The 21,278-nt window shown below is 43.6% G+C and overlaps 1 protein-coding gene across 5 annotated transcripts in view; it reads left to right on the forward strand.

The window, feature by feature from the left end:
• Positions 1–21,278, forward strand: part of LOC129862280 (furin-like) — a 269,061-nt gene that overhangs the window by 215,165 nt on the left and 32,618 nt on the right. The window lies entirely within an intron of this gene.

Raw genomic sequence — 21,278 nt, forward strand, 5'->3', positions numbered from 1 at the left:
ACCCCATTGAGAAACAGATCGTGAGGCATCATTAGCAATCCCTCGAGATCCAGGAGGATCTCTTCATCACATACAACAAAGCACAAAAGCACAACATAAAACAGTCTCCTAATAATTTGGAATAATGATCCACCCACACACCCACAGTAACGGCAACCTTAACCAGAAACCTTTAGCAAGTACCTCTGATACACATACACACATGCACACACCTCTAGAATCACTAAAACCCACATCAGAGGAAACCTCATAGAAACAGATTGACACTGACACACAAACACACTCATACCTACAGCAGAGTAAACCTCCACATGAAACAGACATTGATTCATACCAAGCTAATAGCCTAAACTCACCGAAGGCAAGCATGTATATTATTTATTTTAGAATGCATTGTTTAGAATTATAATGACCCAACCCGAAGCAGGGCGGGCGGGCGGGTTGCCCGCTTTGATGCCTCGCTCAATTAGAGCGTGTCTCTATTTTTGCGTTTTACATTTTTTGTCATTTAGCAGACGCTCTTATCCAGAGCGACTTACAGTAGAGTGCATACATTTTATTACATTTTTTTTTACATTTCATTACATTTTACATACTGAGACAAGGATATCCCTACCGGCCAAACCCTCCCTAACCCGGACGACGCTATGCCAATTTATCGCTGCCACTGTAGTCACACAAAACAATAGAAATCATGTTATCATTCACTTTCTTTCAAGCTCATTTGAATTGGAAGAGGTAGTTAAGGTTTGAAGCTTTAGCATACATGCTAAATTAGACCAATTCATCCACTTATCAAATCTAATTTTATTGGTCACATACACATGTTTAGCAGATGTTATTGCGGGTGTAGCAAAATGCTTATGGAAACACAACATCACTATCAGCAAAGATAATTGGAGATATGGACTATCCTACTAGCATACAGTCACTGCTCTGCCTGTCCCGTCCTTTCCACCCGCCTCGCTCTGCTTGCTACGCCCACCCGCTTCTGGTGAGTTTTTAGCTTAATAGTGACTAATATACTGACAAACAGTCCAATATAGGGACCACAACTAACTTAAACAGTCCTGCAACTAAACGCTTTCTCCACTTTCCTCCCAAACACACCAGAGGGCTGCTGCAGGTGAATGAACATACACCTCTCAGTCTGGCTGTGTCACTGTGTCACTCTGAGGTGATTAACTCTGCCTCTGACAAGTGACACAACACTCTAAACTACGCTCTGTCCCCCTTTTTTCCTCCTCTCCTCTCTCACAACTTTCCTTCCATTTTCCTCTTTTCCACCACCTTTTCGTTCCTCCTAGGACGACACTCCATTTAGTATAATATGTTACGTTTCGTATGGTTACGTAAAACAAACTTAAGCTAAAGGCAAAAAAAAAGTAGGGTGGTTGGGAGGGCGTATAAAGCGAACCTCTAGCAACCCAAAGGTTGCAAGTTCAAATCTCATCATGCATAACTTTAGCATTACTACTTTTTAGGTACTTTTTAATGTTTCTATTTTTTTATATATTTTTTTATTAACCTATTCATTCGGGGAACACATATCTTTTGGGGTTTTTTACAGCTTTTCTGCTACATATACATACATTTTACATACATGATACTTTTATATACAACAATCAGATAACAATAATACATTACCGAACATCAGCTCTTTAATGCCACCCCTCAGCCACACTCAGCCCATCCCACCTATCACCATAGACCACCCTCGTTTGGTTTCCATGTGCCATATATTTTTTAAATGTGCTGTGATGTTTTACATACATTCTGAACATTTCTAATCGTATAGTATCCACAGATTGTGAACTAAAGATGAAAACCTTTTCTACAAGTATTATTATATAAAATCACCTAACACTGCTATTTGTAAAGTTAATTTGAAGTGGATGTTGTGATTTTTTAACCATTCCTGAACCTGTGACCAGAAACAAGGTACATAGGGGCAATACCAGAATAAATGATCTAGTGATTCTGTCTCTTCGCAGCAAAATATACAGAGATGAGACTGTTGTATGCCCCATATATATAGCATCCTGTTGGTGGCAAGAATGTTGTATAATAATTTAAATTGAAAAACTCAAGTGTCGAATCAAGTGTTGCTTTTTTGTATCAGTTCATTAACCATGTGCCATGGAATCGGTACATCGAAAATCTCTTCCCATTTATTTTGCCACCTGTATGGTGCAGCTGTCAAAAAATGTTGTCCTCAAATTAAACTGGTATATTTGTATATTTATGCCAATTATTTTCATACAATTTGTATCTTTAATATATGGCAGACAAACAAGTTCCCTACCTTCTGTAACGGCGTTCCTCCTCCTCTCCATTTTCGGAAAAGGAGGAGTATTGAGGGAACCAAGGCGCAGCGAAGTTTGAAAACATAATGATTTATTAAATAAACAAAATAGACAAAGACGAAAACGAACTATACTGGATATAACTAACAAAATAACAAAACGATGTAGACAGACCTGAACAAACGAACTTACATATACACGAAGCACGCTGACACAGGAACAGACTACATAAACCGAAACGAAACGAACAACCGAAACAATCCCGTATGGTGTAAGACATAACACAGACACAGGAGACAATCACCCACAACGAACACTGTGACAACGCCTACCTAAATATGACTCTTAATTAGAGGAACGCCAAACACCTGCCTCTAATTAAGAGCCATACCAGGTAACCCAAAACCAACACAGAAACAGAAAACATAGAATGCCCACCCAACCTCACGTCCTGACCAACTAACACACATAACAACTAACATAAATAGGTCAGGAACGTGACATTACCCCCCCCACAAGGTGCGAACTCCGGACGCACCAGCACAAAGTCTAGGGGAGGGTCTGGGTGGGCATCTAACCACGGTGGTGGCTCAGGCTCCGGGCGCGGTCCCCACCATAATCCATCCTAGCTTCCTCCCTCCAAGAATGTCCACCCTCTTTTCTCCCCCACAAAATCCTCTTAATAACATACCTAATAAGGACAGCACCGGGACAGAGAGATAAATCAAGACAGAGGGATAGATAAGAATATAGAGGTAGATCAAGATAGAGAGGGAGATCAGGATAGAGGGGCAACTCCGGACTGAAAGGCAGCTCCGGACAGAGAGACAGCTCTGGACTGATGGGCAGTTCTGGGTATCTAGCCGTTTCAGGCTAAAGGGCAGCTCATGGCTGACTGACGAATCTCGACGCTCATGGCTGGCTGACGGCTCTCGACGCTCATGGCAGGCTGACGGCTCTCGACGCTCATGGCAGGCTGACGGCTCTCGACGCTCATGGCAGGCTGACGGCTCTCGACGCTCATGGCAGGCTGACGGCTCTCGACGCTCATGGCAGGCTGACGGCTCTCGACGCTCATGGCAGGCTGACGGCTCTCGACGCTCATGGCAGGCTGACGGCTCTCGACGCTCATGGCGCTCTGACGGCTCTGGCTGCTCATGGCTCTCTGACGGCTCTGGCTGCTCATGGCTCTCTGACGGCTCTGGCTGCTCATGGCTCTCTGACGGCTCTGGCTGCTCATGGCTCTCTGACGGCTCTGGCTGCTCATGGCTCGCTGGCGGCTCTGGCAGATCCTGTCTGGTTGGCGGCTCTGGCAGATCCTGTCTGGTTGGCGGCTCTGGCAGATCCTGTCTGGTTGGCGGCTCTGGCAGATCCTGTCTGGTTGGCGGCTCTGGCAGATCCTGTCTGGTTGGCGGCTCTGGCAGATCCTGTCTGGCTGACGGCTCTAGCGGCTCCTGTCTGGCTGACGGCTCTAGCGGCTCCTGTCTGGCGGATGGCTCTGTAGGCTCATGGCAGACGGGCGGCTTTGCAGGCTCATGGCAGACGGGCGGCTTTGCAGGCTCCTGGCAGACGGATGGCTCAGACGGCGCTGGGGAGACGGATGGCTCAGATGGCGCTGGGGAGACGGATGGCTCAGATGGCGCTGGGGAGACGGATGGCTCAGATGGCGCTGGGGAGACGGATGGCTCTGGCCGGATACGGTGCACTGTAGACCTGGTGCGTGGTGCCGGAACTGGAGGCACCGGGCTAAGGATAAGCACCTTCCTACTAGTGCGGGGAGCAGGGACAGGGCACACTGTACTCTCAAAGCCTACTCTATCCCTGATGCGAGGTACCGGCACTGGTGACACCGGGCTGAGGACAAGCACATCAGGATTAGTAGGGGGAGAAGATACAGTGTGTTCAGGGCTCTGGAGACGCACTGGTAGCTTAGTGCGTGGGGCCGGAACTGGAGGCACCGGGCTAGATACACGCACTACAGGGAGAGTGCGTGGAGGAGGAACAGGGCTCAGGATACGCACTGGTAGCCTAGTGCGTAGTGTAGACACTGTAGGTACTAGGCTGGGGCGGGGAGGTGGTGCCGGAAATACCGGACCGTGGAGGCGTACTGGCACTCTTGAGCATTGAGCTTGCCCAACCTTACCTGGTTGAATACTCCCGGTTGCCCGACCAGTGCGGGGAGGTGGAATAACCCGCACCGGGCTATGTAGGCGAACCGGGGAAACCATGCGTAAGGCAGGTGCCATGTATGCCGGCCCGAGGAGACGCACTGGAGACCAGACGCGTTGAGCCGGCCTCATGACACCTGGCTCAATACCCAATCTAGCCCTACCAGTGCGGGGAGGTGGAATAACCCGCACTGGGCTATGCACTCGTACAGGAGACACCGTGCGCTCTACTGCGTAACACGGCGCCTGCCCGTACTCCCGCTCTCCACGGTAAGCCTGGGAAGTGGGCGCAGGTCTCCTACCTGCCCTTGGCCCACTACCTCCTAGCCCCCCCCCAAGAAATTTTTGGGAATTACTTACGGGCTTTTTTGGCTTCCGTGCCAGACGCGTTCCCTCATAGCTCCGGTTCCTCTCCCCGGTAGCCTCTGCTCTCCTCAGTGCCTCCAGCTGTTCCCATGGGAGGCGATCCCTCCCAGCCAGGATCTCCTCCCAAGTGTAGCAACCCTTTCCGTCCAAAACATCGTCCCATGTCCATTGCTCCTTCTTATCCTGTCCCTTTCTCCGTTGACTCCGCTGCTTGGCTCTGGAGTGGTGGGTGATTCTGTAACGGCGTTCCTCCTCCTCTCCATTTTCGGAAAAGGAGGAGTATTGAGGGAACCAAGGCGCAGCGAAGTTTGAACACATAATGATTTATTAAATAAACAAAATAGACAAAGACGAAAACGAACTATACTGGATATAACTAACAAAATAACAAAACGATGTAGACAGACCTGAACAAACGAACTTACATATACACGAAGCACGCTGACACAGGAACAGACTACATAAACCGAAACGAAACGAACAACCGAAACAATCCCGTATGGTGTAAGACATAACACAGACACAGGAGACAATCACCCACAACGAACACTGTGACAACGCCTACCTAAATATGACTCTTAATTAGAGGAACGCCAAACACCTGCCTCTAATTAAGAGCCATACCAGGTAACCCAAAACCAACACAGAAACAGAAAACATAGAATGCCCACCCAACCTCACGTCCTGACCAACTAACACACATAACAACTAACATAAATAGGTCAGGAACGTGACACCTTCTTCCACTTGCATCCTCTATTTTTGTGGTAATGCTGCAATCAGTAGGTTCTAAGTCTGGATTGAGCAAACATTCCCATATATTTCCGATAGCTGCATATGTGACATAACGCCATCGTTTCTATTGATAATATCATTAATAAATATAATAAAATGTTCACACACAAAAATCAAAAAAGGATGTTTTATTATTAATTAGTATATTTGAGTTTAACCATAATATTTGTTCTTTCTTTTCTGGAGGATAAAACTGAAATTGTAACCAGCTTTGTATGGCTTGTTTAAGAAAGGGCGATACTTTAAACAAAATGTAATTTTCAATTAGTCAGAAATGAGAAGTCGTAGTCTGTATAAAGGCAAAAAGGCCAGTTTTGAACAAAGTATGAGCCTTTCTTAATAATCTACTGGAGAACCATTTTGTGTTTAAGTATAACGTATGTATGAGTAAAGCTTTTAGTGAGTGAGATGTTTAAATTTTTAATATTTAATCATTTTTTCCCCCCAAACTGGTATTCATTATATAAATAGGCACATTTAATTTTGTCTGGCTTAGCATTCCAAATTAAATGAAATATTTTTGCTCATATGATTTAAAAAACGCATTGTCTGGAGTTGGCATCGTCAGTAAACTGTGATAGGACCAAAGATTTAATCAAGGTGATTTATCCATAAATAGACAAGTGTCTACCTCTCCATGGTTGCAGAATCTTATTTATTTTTGCTAACTTTCTATTGAAATTGATTGTGATGAGTTCATTTATATTTTTTGAGATATGAATACCAAGTATGTCTACTTCACCATCCGCCCATTTTATTAGTAAACTTTTTTTTTTTTTTTTTTTTTTATCTTTATTTTAACAGGGAAAACAGACTGAGACCTGGATCTCTTTTACGGCTGTGCCCTGTGTAAACATGTTGACATGTACAGTTTTAGACATACAGACAAGAACATTTCAAAACATACACAATTCAACAGAAACAATCACAGACAACATCATATTGATCCTCCATAAACATTTTAAAATGGGCAAGGGACACCAGAGTGTCTAACTTAAGTTGGATCTGCAGTTTGTTCCATAAATAAGGTGCAAAGGAACTGAAGGCAGTCCTACCCAACTCCGTGGAGACCGCAGGAGTCTCTAATGTAATCCACATCTGTGATCTGGTTTTAAAATTAGTACATCTTGTGGAAATTAATGATGATATATATGGAGGTAGTTTTAAAAGAAGTGCTTTATAAATAAACAAGAGAGCATGTTGCTCTCGCCTCACAGATAGAGAGACCCAACCCACATGTTGATATAGGATACAGTGATGAGTTCTGTAACTATCACCCGTGATAAACCTGAGTGCACAATGGTAAATAGCATCCAGTGGTTTTAATGTGTTTGCCGATGCATGCATATAGATAATATCACCATAATCTAAAACGGACATAAAAGTAGCCTGCACAATTTTCTATTTACAGAGGACAGACAAGCCCTGTTTCTTTAAAGGAATCCTATCTTGAATTTGAGCTTTTTTCCCAATTCAGTAACATTTTTTTTAAAAGAAAGCCAAGATGGCTTAGCAGTTCAGACATCATTTTTTTTCCTCGTACTGTCTTGTCCTGTATATATATATTTACACCTTCTTCGCATATCTTTTATATTTTTTTATTATCCAAGAACTCAACTACAAAAGCTTTCCTGCAACCCGCCTCACCAATTACAACAAAAAAAGTATTATTTACCTCAAATCTGAAAATCCACAGTGGAAGCTAACCAGGGGATAATCAGAAGTTAGCCAGAAAGCTAACCAGAAGTCAGCCGAAAGCTAGCCGAAAGCTAATCTGAAGCTGCCCAGAAGTTAGCCGGCTTGCTGGCTAGCTTTGGTGTTTCAGCTGCCCACGTTTTGTGGTCATCAGCTATTCCTTTAGCTCGATAATCTACCGGCACTTTTGTGCAATGCGACTCGGACCGGAGCATACCGGGCCTTTTTTTTTTTTTCTCTCAGTTTACCCGGATTTCAGCCGCAGGCTCTGGACATTTGCACCTTGATTTCGCAGCTAGCTAGCTGCAAACCGTGTGACTATTGGCTTACGTCGATCCCGGAGCAAACTTAAACTATTCCGGAGCTAGCCAGCTGAGGAGTTCCATCAGCCATTCCTGGGCTACAGTCACCTATCCGGACCTGGGTTTTTTTTGCTGCAGATACGGAGCCCCACCAGGCCTTCATGATTGACTGCCGACGTTATCTGCCCGAGGGAGTTATCCAACTGGCACCTCCGTCGCGACGTTACCTGAACGCTCATCTGGGGCCCGCTAATCGTTAGCTGTCTTATCGGCTGTTACCTCTACCGAGTACCTAACCCGGATTCGGGAGCACCCCCCACCCCCCCCACACTGATTAGCATCGCTAGCATAGCGTCACAATTAAATAGTAGCATCTAAATATCATTAAATCACAAGTCCAAGACACCCAATGAAAGACACAGATCTTGTGAATAAAGCCACCATTTCAGATTTTTAAAATGTTTTACAGGGAAGACACAATATGTAAATCTATTAGCTAAACACGTTAGCAAAAGACACCATTTTTTTACTCCAACAGTTTTTTCCTGCGTCAGTAGATATCACTAATTCGACTAAATGAAAATATATATAGCCACAAACCAAGAAACAAATTCATAAGATGACAGTCTGATAACATATTTATGGTATAGCATAGTTTTTTTTTTTAAATGTGCATTTTTCAGGTATAAATCACAGTTCTACATTGCAGCTGCAATCTGATATAGTGCTGATGCAGCCAGAACAATTACAGAGACCAACGTCATATAACTAATTACTTGTCTTAAAACATTTCAGAAAAAATACACAGCGTACAGATATTGAAAGCCCAACATCTGGTGAATCCAAACAATATTTCAGATTTATTAAATGTTTTATAGCGAAAACAAAATGTAGCGCTAAATTAGCATAGCCACGCCAGCCAGAACCAGCTGGGCGCGCCCGACCAGTTCACATGCACGACAGATATATGAAATAACATCGTAAATTGGGTCTTACTATTGCTGATCTTTCATCAGAATGTTGATAAAGGTGTCCTTAGTCCTGATGAGTCGTTCAATCCATTCACAATGGCAACTTTCCCTCTTCATTTAGCATAGGTACTGGTCGACTAGCACGGTTCTGTCCAAAGTTAAAAAACTCACAGAACGGAACATGGCAAAACTCCCGAAAAAATTCAAATAATCTGATTAAACTATATTGAAAAAACATACATTAAGATGATATGGTCACATGTATCAAACAAACTTCGAGACGGAGATAGTTTTCATCCGTAACGGCAGCATAACAAAAGACAATTGCACCTCTAAAACGAGCGTTTCAGAGAACCGGAAGTTGTCGGTCACGCTAAAGAAATAGGTCTTATTTCACGTCAGTACAAGATAAACAAAAAATTTCTCCTCTGACGTCTTCATGACACCCAGAGGAAGACGAATGAAGTGTGTTTCGGGTCATAGGTGGCGTGACCATATATAGGCAGAGCGTTGAAGCGAGCATACACATCTTGCAATCTTCTTCTTGCTCAGGGAAAGTGCTGTCAAATGACTTATGTTTCACTCAGAGACAAAATTGAAACGGTTTTAGAAACCATAGCTTGTTTTCTATCCAATGGTATATGGTTATATGCATATAGTAACAGCAATAATTGAATAAGAGGCAGTTTAATCTGTAGAGGCAATTATGCTAATGCGAAAACAGCACCCCCTGTATTCATTCTCAAGAAGTTAATAAGTATATTCGGACATTTGTTTTTTTTTTTTTTCTTGGGTCACTATATTTATTTTATTTTATTTAACCTTTATTTAACCAGGTAGGCAAATTGAGAACACGTTCTCATTTACAATTGCGACCTGGCCAAGATAAAGCAAAGCAGTTCGACACATACAACAACACATAGTTACACATGGAGTAAAAACAAACATATAGTCAATAATACAGTGAAAAAAAATAAGTCTATATACAATGTGAGCAAGTGAGGTGAGATAAGGGAGGTGAAGGCAAACAGATATATGTATAAATAAATAAAATATAAAAAGGCCATGGAGGCGAAGTGAGTACAACACAGCAAGTAAAATAAAAACTAAAAAACACTGGAATGGTTGGTTTGCATTGGAAGAAAGTGCAAAGTAGAGACAGAAATAATGGGGTGCAAAGGAGCAAAATAAATTAATAAATAAATACAGTAGGTAAAGAGGTAGTTGTTTGGGCTAAATTGTAGATGGGTTATGTACAGGTGCAGTAATCTATGAGCTGCTCTGACAGCTGGTGCTTAAAGCTAGTGAGGGAGATAGGTGTTTCCAGTTTCAGAGATTTTTGTAGTTCGTTCCAGTCATTGGCAGCAGAGAACTGGAAGGAGAGGCGGCCAAAGGAAGAATTGGTTTTGGGGGTGACTAGAGAGATATACCTGCTGGAGCGCGTGCTACAGGTAGGTGCTGCTATGGTGACCAGCGAGCTGAGATAAGGGGGGACTTTACCTAGCAGGGTCTTGTAGATGACCTGGAACCAGTGGGTTTGGCGACGAGTATGAAGCGAGGGCCAGCCAACGAGAGTGTACAGGTCGCAGTGGTGGGTAGTATATGGGGCTTTGGTGACAAAACGGATGGCACTGTGATAGACTGCATCCAATTTATTGAGTAGGGTTTTGGAGGCTATTTTGTAAATGACATCACCGAAGTCGAGGATTGGTAGGATGGTCAGTTTTACAAGGGTATGTTTGGCAGCATGAGTGAAGGATGCTTTGTTGCGGAATAGGAAGCCAATTCTAGATTTGACTTTGGATTGGAGATGTTTGATGTGGGTCTGGAAGGAGAGTTTACAGTCTAACCAGACACCTAGGTATTTGTAGTTGTCCACATATTCTAAGTCAGAGCCGTCCAAAGTAGTGATGTTGGACAGGCGGGCAGGAGCAGGCAGCGATCGGTTGAAGAGCATGCATTTGGTTTTACTTGTATTTAAGAGCAGTTGGAGGCCACGGAAGGAGAGTTGTATGGCATTGAAGCTCGCCTGGAGGGTTGTTAACACAGTGTCAAAAGAAGGGCCAGAAGTATACAGAATAGTGTCGTCTGCGTAGAGGTGGATCAGAGAATCACCAGCAGCAAGAGCGACATCATTGATGTAAACAGAGAAGAGAGTCGGTCCAAGAATTGAACCCTGTGGCACCCCCATAGAGACTGCCAGAGGCCCGGACAACAGACCCTCCGATTTGACACACTGAACTCTATCAGAGAAGTAGTTGGTGAACCAGGCGAGGCAATCATTAGAGAAACCAAGGCTGTCGAGTCTGCCAATGAGGATGTGGTGATTGACAGAGTCAAAAGCCTTGGCCAGGTCAATGAATACGGCTGCACAGTATTGTTTCCTATCGATGGCGGTTACGATATCGTTTATGACCTTGAGCGTGGCTGAGGTGCACCCATGACCAGCTCTGAAACCAGATTGCATAGCGGAGAAGGTGTGGTGTGATTCGAAATGGTCGGTAATCTGTTTGTTGACTTGGCTTTCGAAGACCTTAGAAAGGCAGGGTAGGATAGATATAGGTCTATAGCAGTTAGGGTCAAGGGTGTCCCCCCCTTTGAAGAGGGGGATAACCGCAGCTGCTTTCCAATCTTTGGGGATCTCAGACGACACGAAAGAGAGGTTGAAGAGGCTAGTAATAGGGGTGGCAACAATTTCAGCAGATAGTTTTAGAAAAAAAGGGTCCAGATTATCTAGCCCGGCTGATTTGTAAGGGTCCAGATTTTGCAGCTCATTAAGAACATCAGCTGACTGTATTTGGGAGAAAGAGAAATGGGGAAGGCTTGGGCGAGTAGCAGAGGGGAGGGCAGTGCTGTTGTCCGGGGTAGGGGTAGCCAGGTGGAAAGCATGGCCAGCCGTAGAAAAATGCTTATTGAAATTCTCAATTATAGTGGATTTGTCGGTGGTGACAGTGTTTCCTATCTTCAGAGCGGTTGGAAGCTGGGAGGAGGTGTTCTTATTCTCCATGGACTTTACGGTGTCCCAGAACTTTTTTGAATTTGTGTTGCAGGAAGCAAATTTCTGCTTGAAAAAGCTAGCCTTGGCTGTTCTAACTGCCTGTGTATATTGGTTTCTGGCTTCCCTGAAAAGTTGCATATCACGGGGGCTGTTCGATGCTAATGCAGAACGCCATAGGATGTTTTTCTGATGGTTAAGGGCAGTCAGGTCAGGAGAGAACCAAGGGCTATATCTGTTCCTGGTTCTAAATTTCTTGAATGGGGCATGCTTATTCAAGATGGTGAGGAAGGCATTTTTTTTTAAAAATGACCAGGCATCCTCTACTGACGGGATGAGATCAATATCCTTCCAGGATATCCCGGCCAGGTCGATCAGGAAGGCCTGCTCGCTGAAGTGTTTCAGGGAGCGTTTGACAGTGATGAGTGGAGGTCGTTTGACCGCTGACCCATTACGGATGCAGGCAATGAGGCAGTGATCGCTGAGATCTTGGTTGAAAACAGCAGAGGTGTATTTGGAGGGCAAGTTTGTTAGGATGATATCTATGAGGGTACCCGTGTTTACGGAATTGGGGTGGTACCTGGTAGGTTCATTGATAATTTGTGTGAGATTGAGGGCATCAAGCTTAGATTGTAGGGTGGCTGGGGTGTTGAGCATGTTCAAATTTAGGTCGCCTAGCAGCACGAGCTCTGAAGATAGATGGGGGGCAATCAGTTCACATATAGTGTCCAGAGCACAGCTGGGGGCAGAGGGTGGTCTATAGCAGGCGGCAACGGTGAGAGACTTGTTTTTAGAGAGGTGGATTTTTAAAAGTAGAAGTTCAAATTGTTTGGGAACAGACCTGGATAGTATAACAGAACTCTGCAGGCAGTCTTTGCAGTAGATTGCAACACCGCCCCCTTTGGCCGTTCTATCTTGTCTGAAAATATTGTAATTGGGGATAAAAATGTCTGAATTTTTGGTGGTCTTTCTAAGCCAGGATTCAGACACGGCTAAAACATCCGGGTTGGTAGAGTGTGCTAAAGCAGTGAACAAAACAAACTTAGGGAGGAGGCTTCTAATATTAACATGCATGAAGCCAAGGCTATTACGGTTACAGAAGTCATCAAAAGAGAGCGCCTGGTGAATAGGAGTGGAGCCAGGTACTGCAGGGCCTGGATTCACCTCTACATCACCAGAGGAACAGAGGAGAAGTAGGATAATGGTACGGCTAAAAGCTATGAGAATTGGTCGCCTAGAGCTACTAGAGCAGAGAGTAAAAGGAAGTTTCTGGGGGCGATAAAATAGTTTAAAGGAATAATGTACAGACAAAGGTATGGTAGGATGTGAATACAGTGGAGGTAAACCTAGGTATTGAGTGATGATGAGAGAGATCTTGTCTCTAGAAACATCATTGAAACCAGGTGATGTCATCGCATATGTGGGTGGTGGAACTGAGAGGTTGGATATGGTATAGAGAGCAGGGCTAGAATCTCTACAGTGAAATAAGCCAATAAACACTAACCAGAACAGCAATGGACAAGGCATATTTACATTAAGGAGAGGCATGCTTAATCGAGTGATCAGTAAGGGTCCAGTGAGTAGAGGTTGGTTGGGGTCGTGGCGATCCAGACAGCTGGCCGGGTATATGGCTATCGGTAGCAGCATATGATGGAGGTCTGTTTGTAGATACCTCGTGCGTTTCCGTCGGTAGGTTCCGTGTAGTGGGGTTTTGTTCAGATAGCAGCCGATAGGACAGCTAACGATTAGCGGGCCTCAGGTGAGCGTTCAGGTAACGTCGGGACGGATTTGCCGGTTGGATAAATCCCTCGGGCAGATAACGTCGGCAGTCAGTCGTGAAGGCCCGGTGGGGTTCCGTATCTGCAGCAGCAACAAAAGAAACGGGTCCGGATGGTGATGGAACTCCTCAGCTGGCTAGCTCCAGCATGATTTGAGTTTGCTCCGGGGTCGACGTAAGCCAATAGTCACACGGTATGCAGCTAGCTAGCTGCGAAATCAAGGTGCAAGTGTCCAGAGCCTGCGGTTGGAATCCGGGGAAACTGAGAGAAAAAAAAGTCCCGGAATGCTCCGGTCCGAGTCGCGTTGCACAAAAGTGCCGGTAGATTATCGAGCTAAAGGAATAGCTGATGACCGCAAAACGTGGGCAGCTGAAACACCAACGCTAGCTAGCAAACCGGCTAATTTCGGGGCAGCTACAGATTAGCTTCTGGCTAGCTATCGGAGTAGCTTCTGGTTAGCTTTCAGGCTAGCTTCTGAATTAGCCCCTGGCTATCTTCCACGATGGATTTTCAGATTGAGGTAAATAATACTTATTGTAATTGGTGAAGCGGGTTGCAGGAAAGCTTTTGCAGGAAAGCTTTTGTAGTTGAGTTCTTGGATAATAAAATAAATAAAAGATATGTGAAGAAAAGGTGTAAATATATATATATACAGGACACGACAAGACAATACGGAAAAGACGTCTGAACTGCTAAGCCACCTTGGAATATCTATTTTGCCAATTGGATTGATCCCCTCTACAAGACACGGAACCCCACTAATCTACCGACGGAAACGCACGAGGTGCCTAAAAATAGACCTCCATCCTATGCTATCTTGCTACCGATAGCCATCTACCCGGCCAGCTGTCTGGATCGCCGTGACCCCAACCAACCTCTACTCACTGGACCCTTATTGATCACTCGATTAAGCATGCCTCTCCTTAATGTAAATATGCCTTGTCCATTGCTGTTCTGGTTAGTGTTTATTGGCTTATTTCACTGTAGGGCCTCTAGCCCTGCTCACTATACCATATCCAACCATTCAGTTCCACCACCCACATATGCGATGACATCACTTGGTTTCAATGATGTTTCTAGAGACAATATCTCTCTCATCATCACTCAATACCTAGGTTTACCTCCACTGTATTCACATCCTACCATACCTTTGTCCGTACATTATTCCTTGAAGCTATTTTATCGCCCCCAGAAACGTCCTTTTACTCTCTGTCCTAGACGTTCTAGACGACCAATTCTCATAGCTTTTAGCCGTACCCTTATCCTACTCCTCCTCTGTTCCTCTGGTGATGTAGAGGTGAATCCAGGTCCTGCAGTACCTAGCTCCACTCCTATTCCCCAGGCGCTCTCTTTTGATGACTTCTGTAACCGTAATAGCCTTGGTTTCATGCATGTTAACATTAGAAGCCTCCTCCCTAAGTTTGTTTTGTTCACTGCTTTAGCTCACTCTGCCAACCCGGATGTTTTAGCCGTGTCTGAATCCTGGCTTAGAAAAACCACCAAAAATTCAGACATTTTCATCCCCAGCTACAAGATTTTCAGACAAGATAGAACGGCCAAAGGGGGCGGTGTTGCAATCTACTGCAAAGATTGCCTGCAGAGTTCTGTTTTACTATCCAGGTCTGTTCCCAAACAATTTGAACTTCTACTTTTAAAAATCCACCTCTCTAAAAACAAGTCTCTCACCGTTGCCGCCTGCTATAGACCACCCTCTGCCCCCAGCTGTGCTCTGGACACCATATGTGAACTGATTGCCCCCCATCTATCTTCAGAGCTCGTGCTGCTAGGCGACCTAAATTGGAACATGCTTAACACCCCAGCCATCCTACAATCTAAGCTTGATGCCCTCAATCTCACACAAATTATCAATGAACCTACCAGGTACCACCCCAATTCCGTAAACACGGGCACCCTCATAGATATCATCCTAACCAACTTGCCCTCCAAATACACCTCTGCTGTTTTCAACCAAGATCTCAGCGATCACTGCCTCATTGCCTGCATCCGTAATGGGTCAGCGGTCAAACGACCTCCACTCATCACTGTCAAACGCTCCCTGAAACACTTCAGCGAGCAGGCCTTTCTGATCGACCTGGCCGAGGTATCCTGGAAGGATATTGATCTCATCCCGTCAGTAGAGGATGCCTGGATATTTTTTTTAAATGCCTTCCTCACCATCTTGAATAAGCATGCCCCATTCAAGAAATTTAGAACCAGGAACAGATATAGCCCTTGGTTCTCTCCTGACCTGACTGCCCTTAACCAACAGAAAAACATCCTATGGCGTTCTGCATTAGCATCGAACAGCCCCCGTGATATGCAACTTTTCATGGAAGCTAGAAACCAATATACACAGGCAGTTAGAAAAGCCAAGGCTAGCTTTTTCAAGCAGAAATTTGCTTCCTGCAACACAAATTCAAAAAAGTTCTGGGACACTGTAAAGTCCATGGAGAATAAGAACACCTCCTCCCAGCTCCCAACTGCACTGAAGATAGGAAACACTGTCACCACCGACAAATCCACTATAATTGAGAATTTCAATAAGCATTTTTCTACGGCTGGCCATGCTTTCCACCTGGCTACCCCTACCCCGGTCAACAGCACTGCACTCCCCTCTGCTACTCGCCAACGCCTTCCCCATTTCTCTTTCTCCCAAATACAGTCAGCTGATGTTCTGAAAGAGCTACAAAATCTGGACCCTTACAAATCAGCCGGGCTAGATAATCTGGACCCTTTCTTTCTAAAACTATCTGCTGAAATTGTTGCCACCCCTATTACTAGCCTTTTCAACCTCTCTTTCGTGTCGTCTGAGATTCCCAAAGATTGGAAAGCAGCTGCGGTTATCCCCCTCTTCAAAGGGGGGGACACTCTTGACCCTAACAGCTACAGACCTATATCTATCCTACCCTGCCTTTCTAAGGTCTTCGAAAGCCAAGTCAACAAACAGATTACCGACCATTTCGAATCCCACCATACCTTCTCCACTATGCAATCTGGTTTCAGAGCTGGTCATGGGTGCACCTCAGCCACGCTCAAGGTCATAAACGATATCTTAACCGCCATCGATAGGAAACAATACTGTGCAGCCGTATTCATTGACCTGGCCAAGGCTTTTGACTCTGTCAATCACCACATCCTCATCGGCAGACTCGACAGCCTTGGTTTCTCTAATGATTGCCTCGCCTGGTTCACCAACTACTTCTCTGATCGAGTTCAGTGTGTCAAATCGGAGGGTCTGTTGTCCGGGCCTCTGGCAGTCTCTATGGGGGTGCCACAGGGTTCAAATCTTGGACCGACTCTCTTCTCTGTATACATCAATGATGTCGCTCTTGCTGCTGGTGATTCTCTGATCCATCTCTACGCAGACGACACTATTCTGTATACTTCTGGCCCTTCTTTTGACACTGTGTTAACAACCCTCCAGGCGAGCTCAATGCCATACAACTCTCCTTCCGTGGCCTCCATTTGCTCTTAAATACAAGTAAAACTAAATGCATGCTCTTCAACCGATCGCTGCCTGCACCTGCCCGCCTGTCCAACATCACTACTCTGGACGGCTCTGACTTAGAATATGTGGACAACTACAAATACCTAGGTGTCTGGTTAGACTGTAAACTCTCCTTCCAGACTCACATCAAACATCTCCAATCCAAAGTTAAATCTAGAATTGGCTTCCTATTCCGCAACAAAGCATCCTTCACTCATGCTGCCAAACATACCCTTGTAAAACTGACCATCCTACCAATCCTCGACTTCGGTGATGTCATTTACAAAATAGCCTCCAAAACCCTACTCAATAAATTGGATGCAGTCTATCACAGTGCCATCCGTTTTGTCACCAAAGCCCCATATACTACCCACCACTGCGACCTGTACACTCTCGTTGGCTGGCCCTCGCTTCATACTCGTCGTCAAACCCACTGGCTCCAGGTCATCTACAAGACCCTGCTAGGTAAAGTCCCCCCTTATCTCAGCTCGCTGGTCACCATAGCAGCACCTACCTGTAGCACGCGCTCCAGCAGGTATATCTCTCTGGTCACCCCCAAAACCAATTCTTCCTTTGGCCGCCTCTCCTTCCAGTTCTCTGCTGCCAATGACTGGAACGAACTACAAAAATCTCTGAAACTGGAAACACTTATCTCCCTCACTAGCTTTAAGCACCAGCTGTCAGAGCAGCTCATAGATTAATGCACCTGTACATAGCCCATCTATAATTTAGCCCAAAACAACGACCTCTTTACCTACTGTATTTATTTATTTATTTATTTTGCTCCTTTGCACCCCATTATTTCTATCTCTACTTTTTTTCTATCTCTACTATCTCTACTTTTTTCTTTTTTTGACTTGCTATATTGTATTTACTTCGCCACCATGGCCTTTTTATATTTTTATTTATTTATATATATATTTTGTTTGCATTCACCTCCCTTATCTCACCTCACTTGCTCATATTGTATATAGACTTATTTTTCACTGTATTATTGACTGTATGTTTGTTTTACTCCATGTGTAACTATGTGTTGTTTTATGTGTCGAACTGCTTTGCTTTATCTTGGCCAGGTCGCAATTGTAAATGAGAACGTGTTCTCAATTTGCCTACCTGGTTAAATAAAGGTGAAATAAAAAATACAAATAAAATAAAATCTAACCATACCCCTAAGTATTTATATGCAGAGACCTTATTGATTTGAGTACCATCCAAGCTAGTGATTACAAACGTGTTTCTAACTGAGAGTTTAGACCTAGAAAAAAACATGACATTTGTTTTCTTAGCGTTTAAAACAAGTTTAAGCTGTAAAAGAGACCCCTGTAGTATCCTAAAATCAGACTCCAACTGCATTAAAGCTTGGTCCGCTGTTGGAGCAATAGAGTACATCACTGTGTCATCTGCATATAAATGGAATTTACAATATCTGACATCATCACCAATGTTGTTTATATAAAGTGAGAACAATAGTGGGCCAATTATTGAACCCTGAGGGACCCCTTTAAGTAACTGTAAGGGGTCAGACTTGACCCCATCGACCATGACGGCTTGAGTTCTATCTTTAAGATAGTCATAAAACCATCGGCAGGCATCAGTGCCCAGTCCTATAGATGACAGCTTACTCAAAAGGATAGCATGGTCTACAGTGTCAAAAGCTTTTGACAAATCTACAAACAACGCAGCACAGTGCTTTCTATCGTCTAAGGCATTTGCAATATCATTTACAACAAGCATAGTGGCCGATGTGGTACTGTGTTTAGATCTAAAACCAGATTGATTGGTACTAAGAATACTGTTAGCAGAAAGAAAAGATTGTAACTGTTTGTTGACTATAGATTCTAGAATCTTTACCAGACAAGGGAGCCTAGAGATGGGTCGATAGTTATCCAAATCACTACCGTCACCTCCCTTATGTAATGGCAGAACAAAAGCTGCTTTCCACACCTTAGGGATATTTCCTGTGCTTAATGTTAGATTAAAAATGTGTGTTACTGAACCAGCAAAAATAGGTGCAGCACACTTAAAACCTCTACCGAGTACCTAACCCGGATTCGGGAGCACCCCCCACCCCCCCCACACTGATTAGCATCGTTAGCATAGCGTCACAATTAAATAGTAGCATCTAAATATCATTAAATCACAAGTCCAAGACACCCAATGAAAGACACAGATCTTGTGAATAAAGCCACCATTTCAGATTTTTAAAATGTTTTACAGGGAAGACACAATATGTAAATCTATTAGCTAAACACGTTAGCAAAAGACACCATTTTTTTACTCCAACAGTTTTTTCCTGCGTCAGTAGCTATCACTAATTCGACTAAATGAAAATATATATAGCCACTAACCAACAAACAAATTCATAAGATGACAGTCTGATAACATATTTATGGTATAGCATAGTTTTTTTTTTTAAATGTGCATTTTTCAGGTATAAATCACAGTTCTACATTGCAGCTGCAATCTGATATAGTGCTGATGCAGCCAGAACAATTACAGAGACCAACGTCATATAACTAATTACTTGTCTTAAAACATTTCAGAAAAAATACACAGCGTACAGATATTGAAAGCCCAACATCTGGTGAATCCAAACAATATTTCAGATTTATTAAATGTTTTATAGCGAAAACAAAATGTAGCGCTAAATTAGCATAGCCACGCCAGCCAGAACCAGCTGGGCGCACCCGACCAGTTCACATGCACGACAGATATATGAAATAACATCGTAAATTGGGTCTTACTATTGCTGATCTTTCATCAGAATGTTGATAAAGGTGTCCTTAGTCCTGATGAGTCGTTCAATCCATTCACAATGGCAACTTTCCCTCTTCATTTAGCATAGGTACTGGTCGACTAGCACGGTTCTGTCCAAAGTTAAAAAACTCACAGAACGGAACACGGCAAAACTCCCGAAAAAATTCAAATAATCTGATTAAACTATATTGAAAAAACATACATTAAGATGATATGGTCACATGTATCAAACAAACTTCGAGACGGAGATAGTTTTCATCCGTAACGGCAGCATAACAAAAGACAATTGCACCTCTAAAACGCGCGTTTCAGAGAACCGGAAGTTGTCGGTCACGCTAAAGAAATAGGTCTTATTTCACGTCAGTACAAGATAAACAAAAGATTTCTCCTCTGACGTCTTCCTGACACCCAGAGGAAGACGAATGAAGTGTGTTTCGGGTCATAGGTGGCGTGACCATATATAGGCAGAGCGTTGAAGCGAGCATACACATCTTGCAATCTTCTTCTTGCTCAGGGAAAGTGCTGTCAAATGACTTATGTTTCACTCAGAGACAAAATTGAAACGGTTTTAGAAACCATAGCTTGTTTTCTATCCAATGGTATTAATTATATGCATATAGTAACAGCAATAATTGAATAAGAGGCAGTTTAATCTGTAGAGGAAATTATGTTAATGCGAAAACAGCACCCCCTGTATTCTCAAGAAGTTAAGTAAGTACGGGTCTAAATTGTCAGCGCCTAAGGATTTCTTAGTATCAATGGCACACAGGGCAATTAGAACCTCTGCTTCAGTTATTTTCTGGAAACTAAAAACAGGGTTACCATTTTTCAGAGTAACGGTTGAAAAGCAAGACGAAGAATCAACTAACTGGTCAGTACCACAAAGTCCACTTTTCCTTTCAAATAAAAAAACAGCAGAGATGAAATGCTTATTAAAAGCATCACAAATATCATTTTTTTCAGTTAGAATACAGAAGTCTGAGGTAATTTGCTTAGGAAGAGAAACAGCAGAATTCCCCCGTTTCAGTGAATTAACGGTTTTCCAGAATTTTGCAGGATCTCCTGCAGAATCTGTCATAGCATTAAGGAAGTAATTTGATTTTGCCTTTTTGACAGCTGCAGTACATTTATTTCTCAATTGCCTAAAAAACAGCCAATCAGCTGGAGTACCTGTTTTCCTCGCCAAGGCCCAGGCCCGATTTTTTTGCAGGAAAAGACCTGACAATTCAGGAGAGAACCAAGAACTGGTTCGGTTTCTTACTCTGTGATTCTTAAGCGGGGCATGTTTATCAGACATAGAGGTAACAATAGAAGAGAAAAAAGCAAGGGCTTAAACCGGGTCCAGAAAGCAGCAAGTGGATAAAAGCTCAGAGTGATATAAGTCAAGGATAAAAGCTTGCTGTGAGAAATGTTTATAATTTCTCTTAGAGATTATACAGGGATCAGAGTGTTTCAGCCTGGTATCTCTAATACAAGCAATAGGGCAGTGGTCACTGATATCATTTGCAAAAACCCCACTGGCTGTGTATTTATGGGGGGTATTTGTTAGAATAATGTCTAGTAGAGTGGATTTTACTGGGTTCTTAAAGTTGGGACGGGTTGGTTTCATTATCAGCTGAGTTAGATTTAGCTCAGTACAAATGCCTTTTAATTTATCG

The sequence above is a fragment of the Salvelinus fontinalis genome, chromosome 9, assembly GCF_029448725.1.
Source record: "Salvelinus fontinalis isolate EN_2023a chromosome 9, ASM2944872v1, whole genome shotgun sequence".
NCBI lineage: Eukaryota > Metazoa > Chordata > Actinopteri > Salmoniformes > Salmonidae > Salvelinus > Salvelinus fontinalis.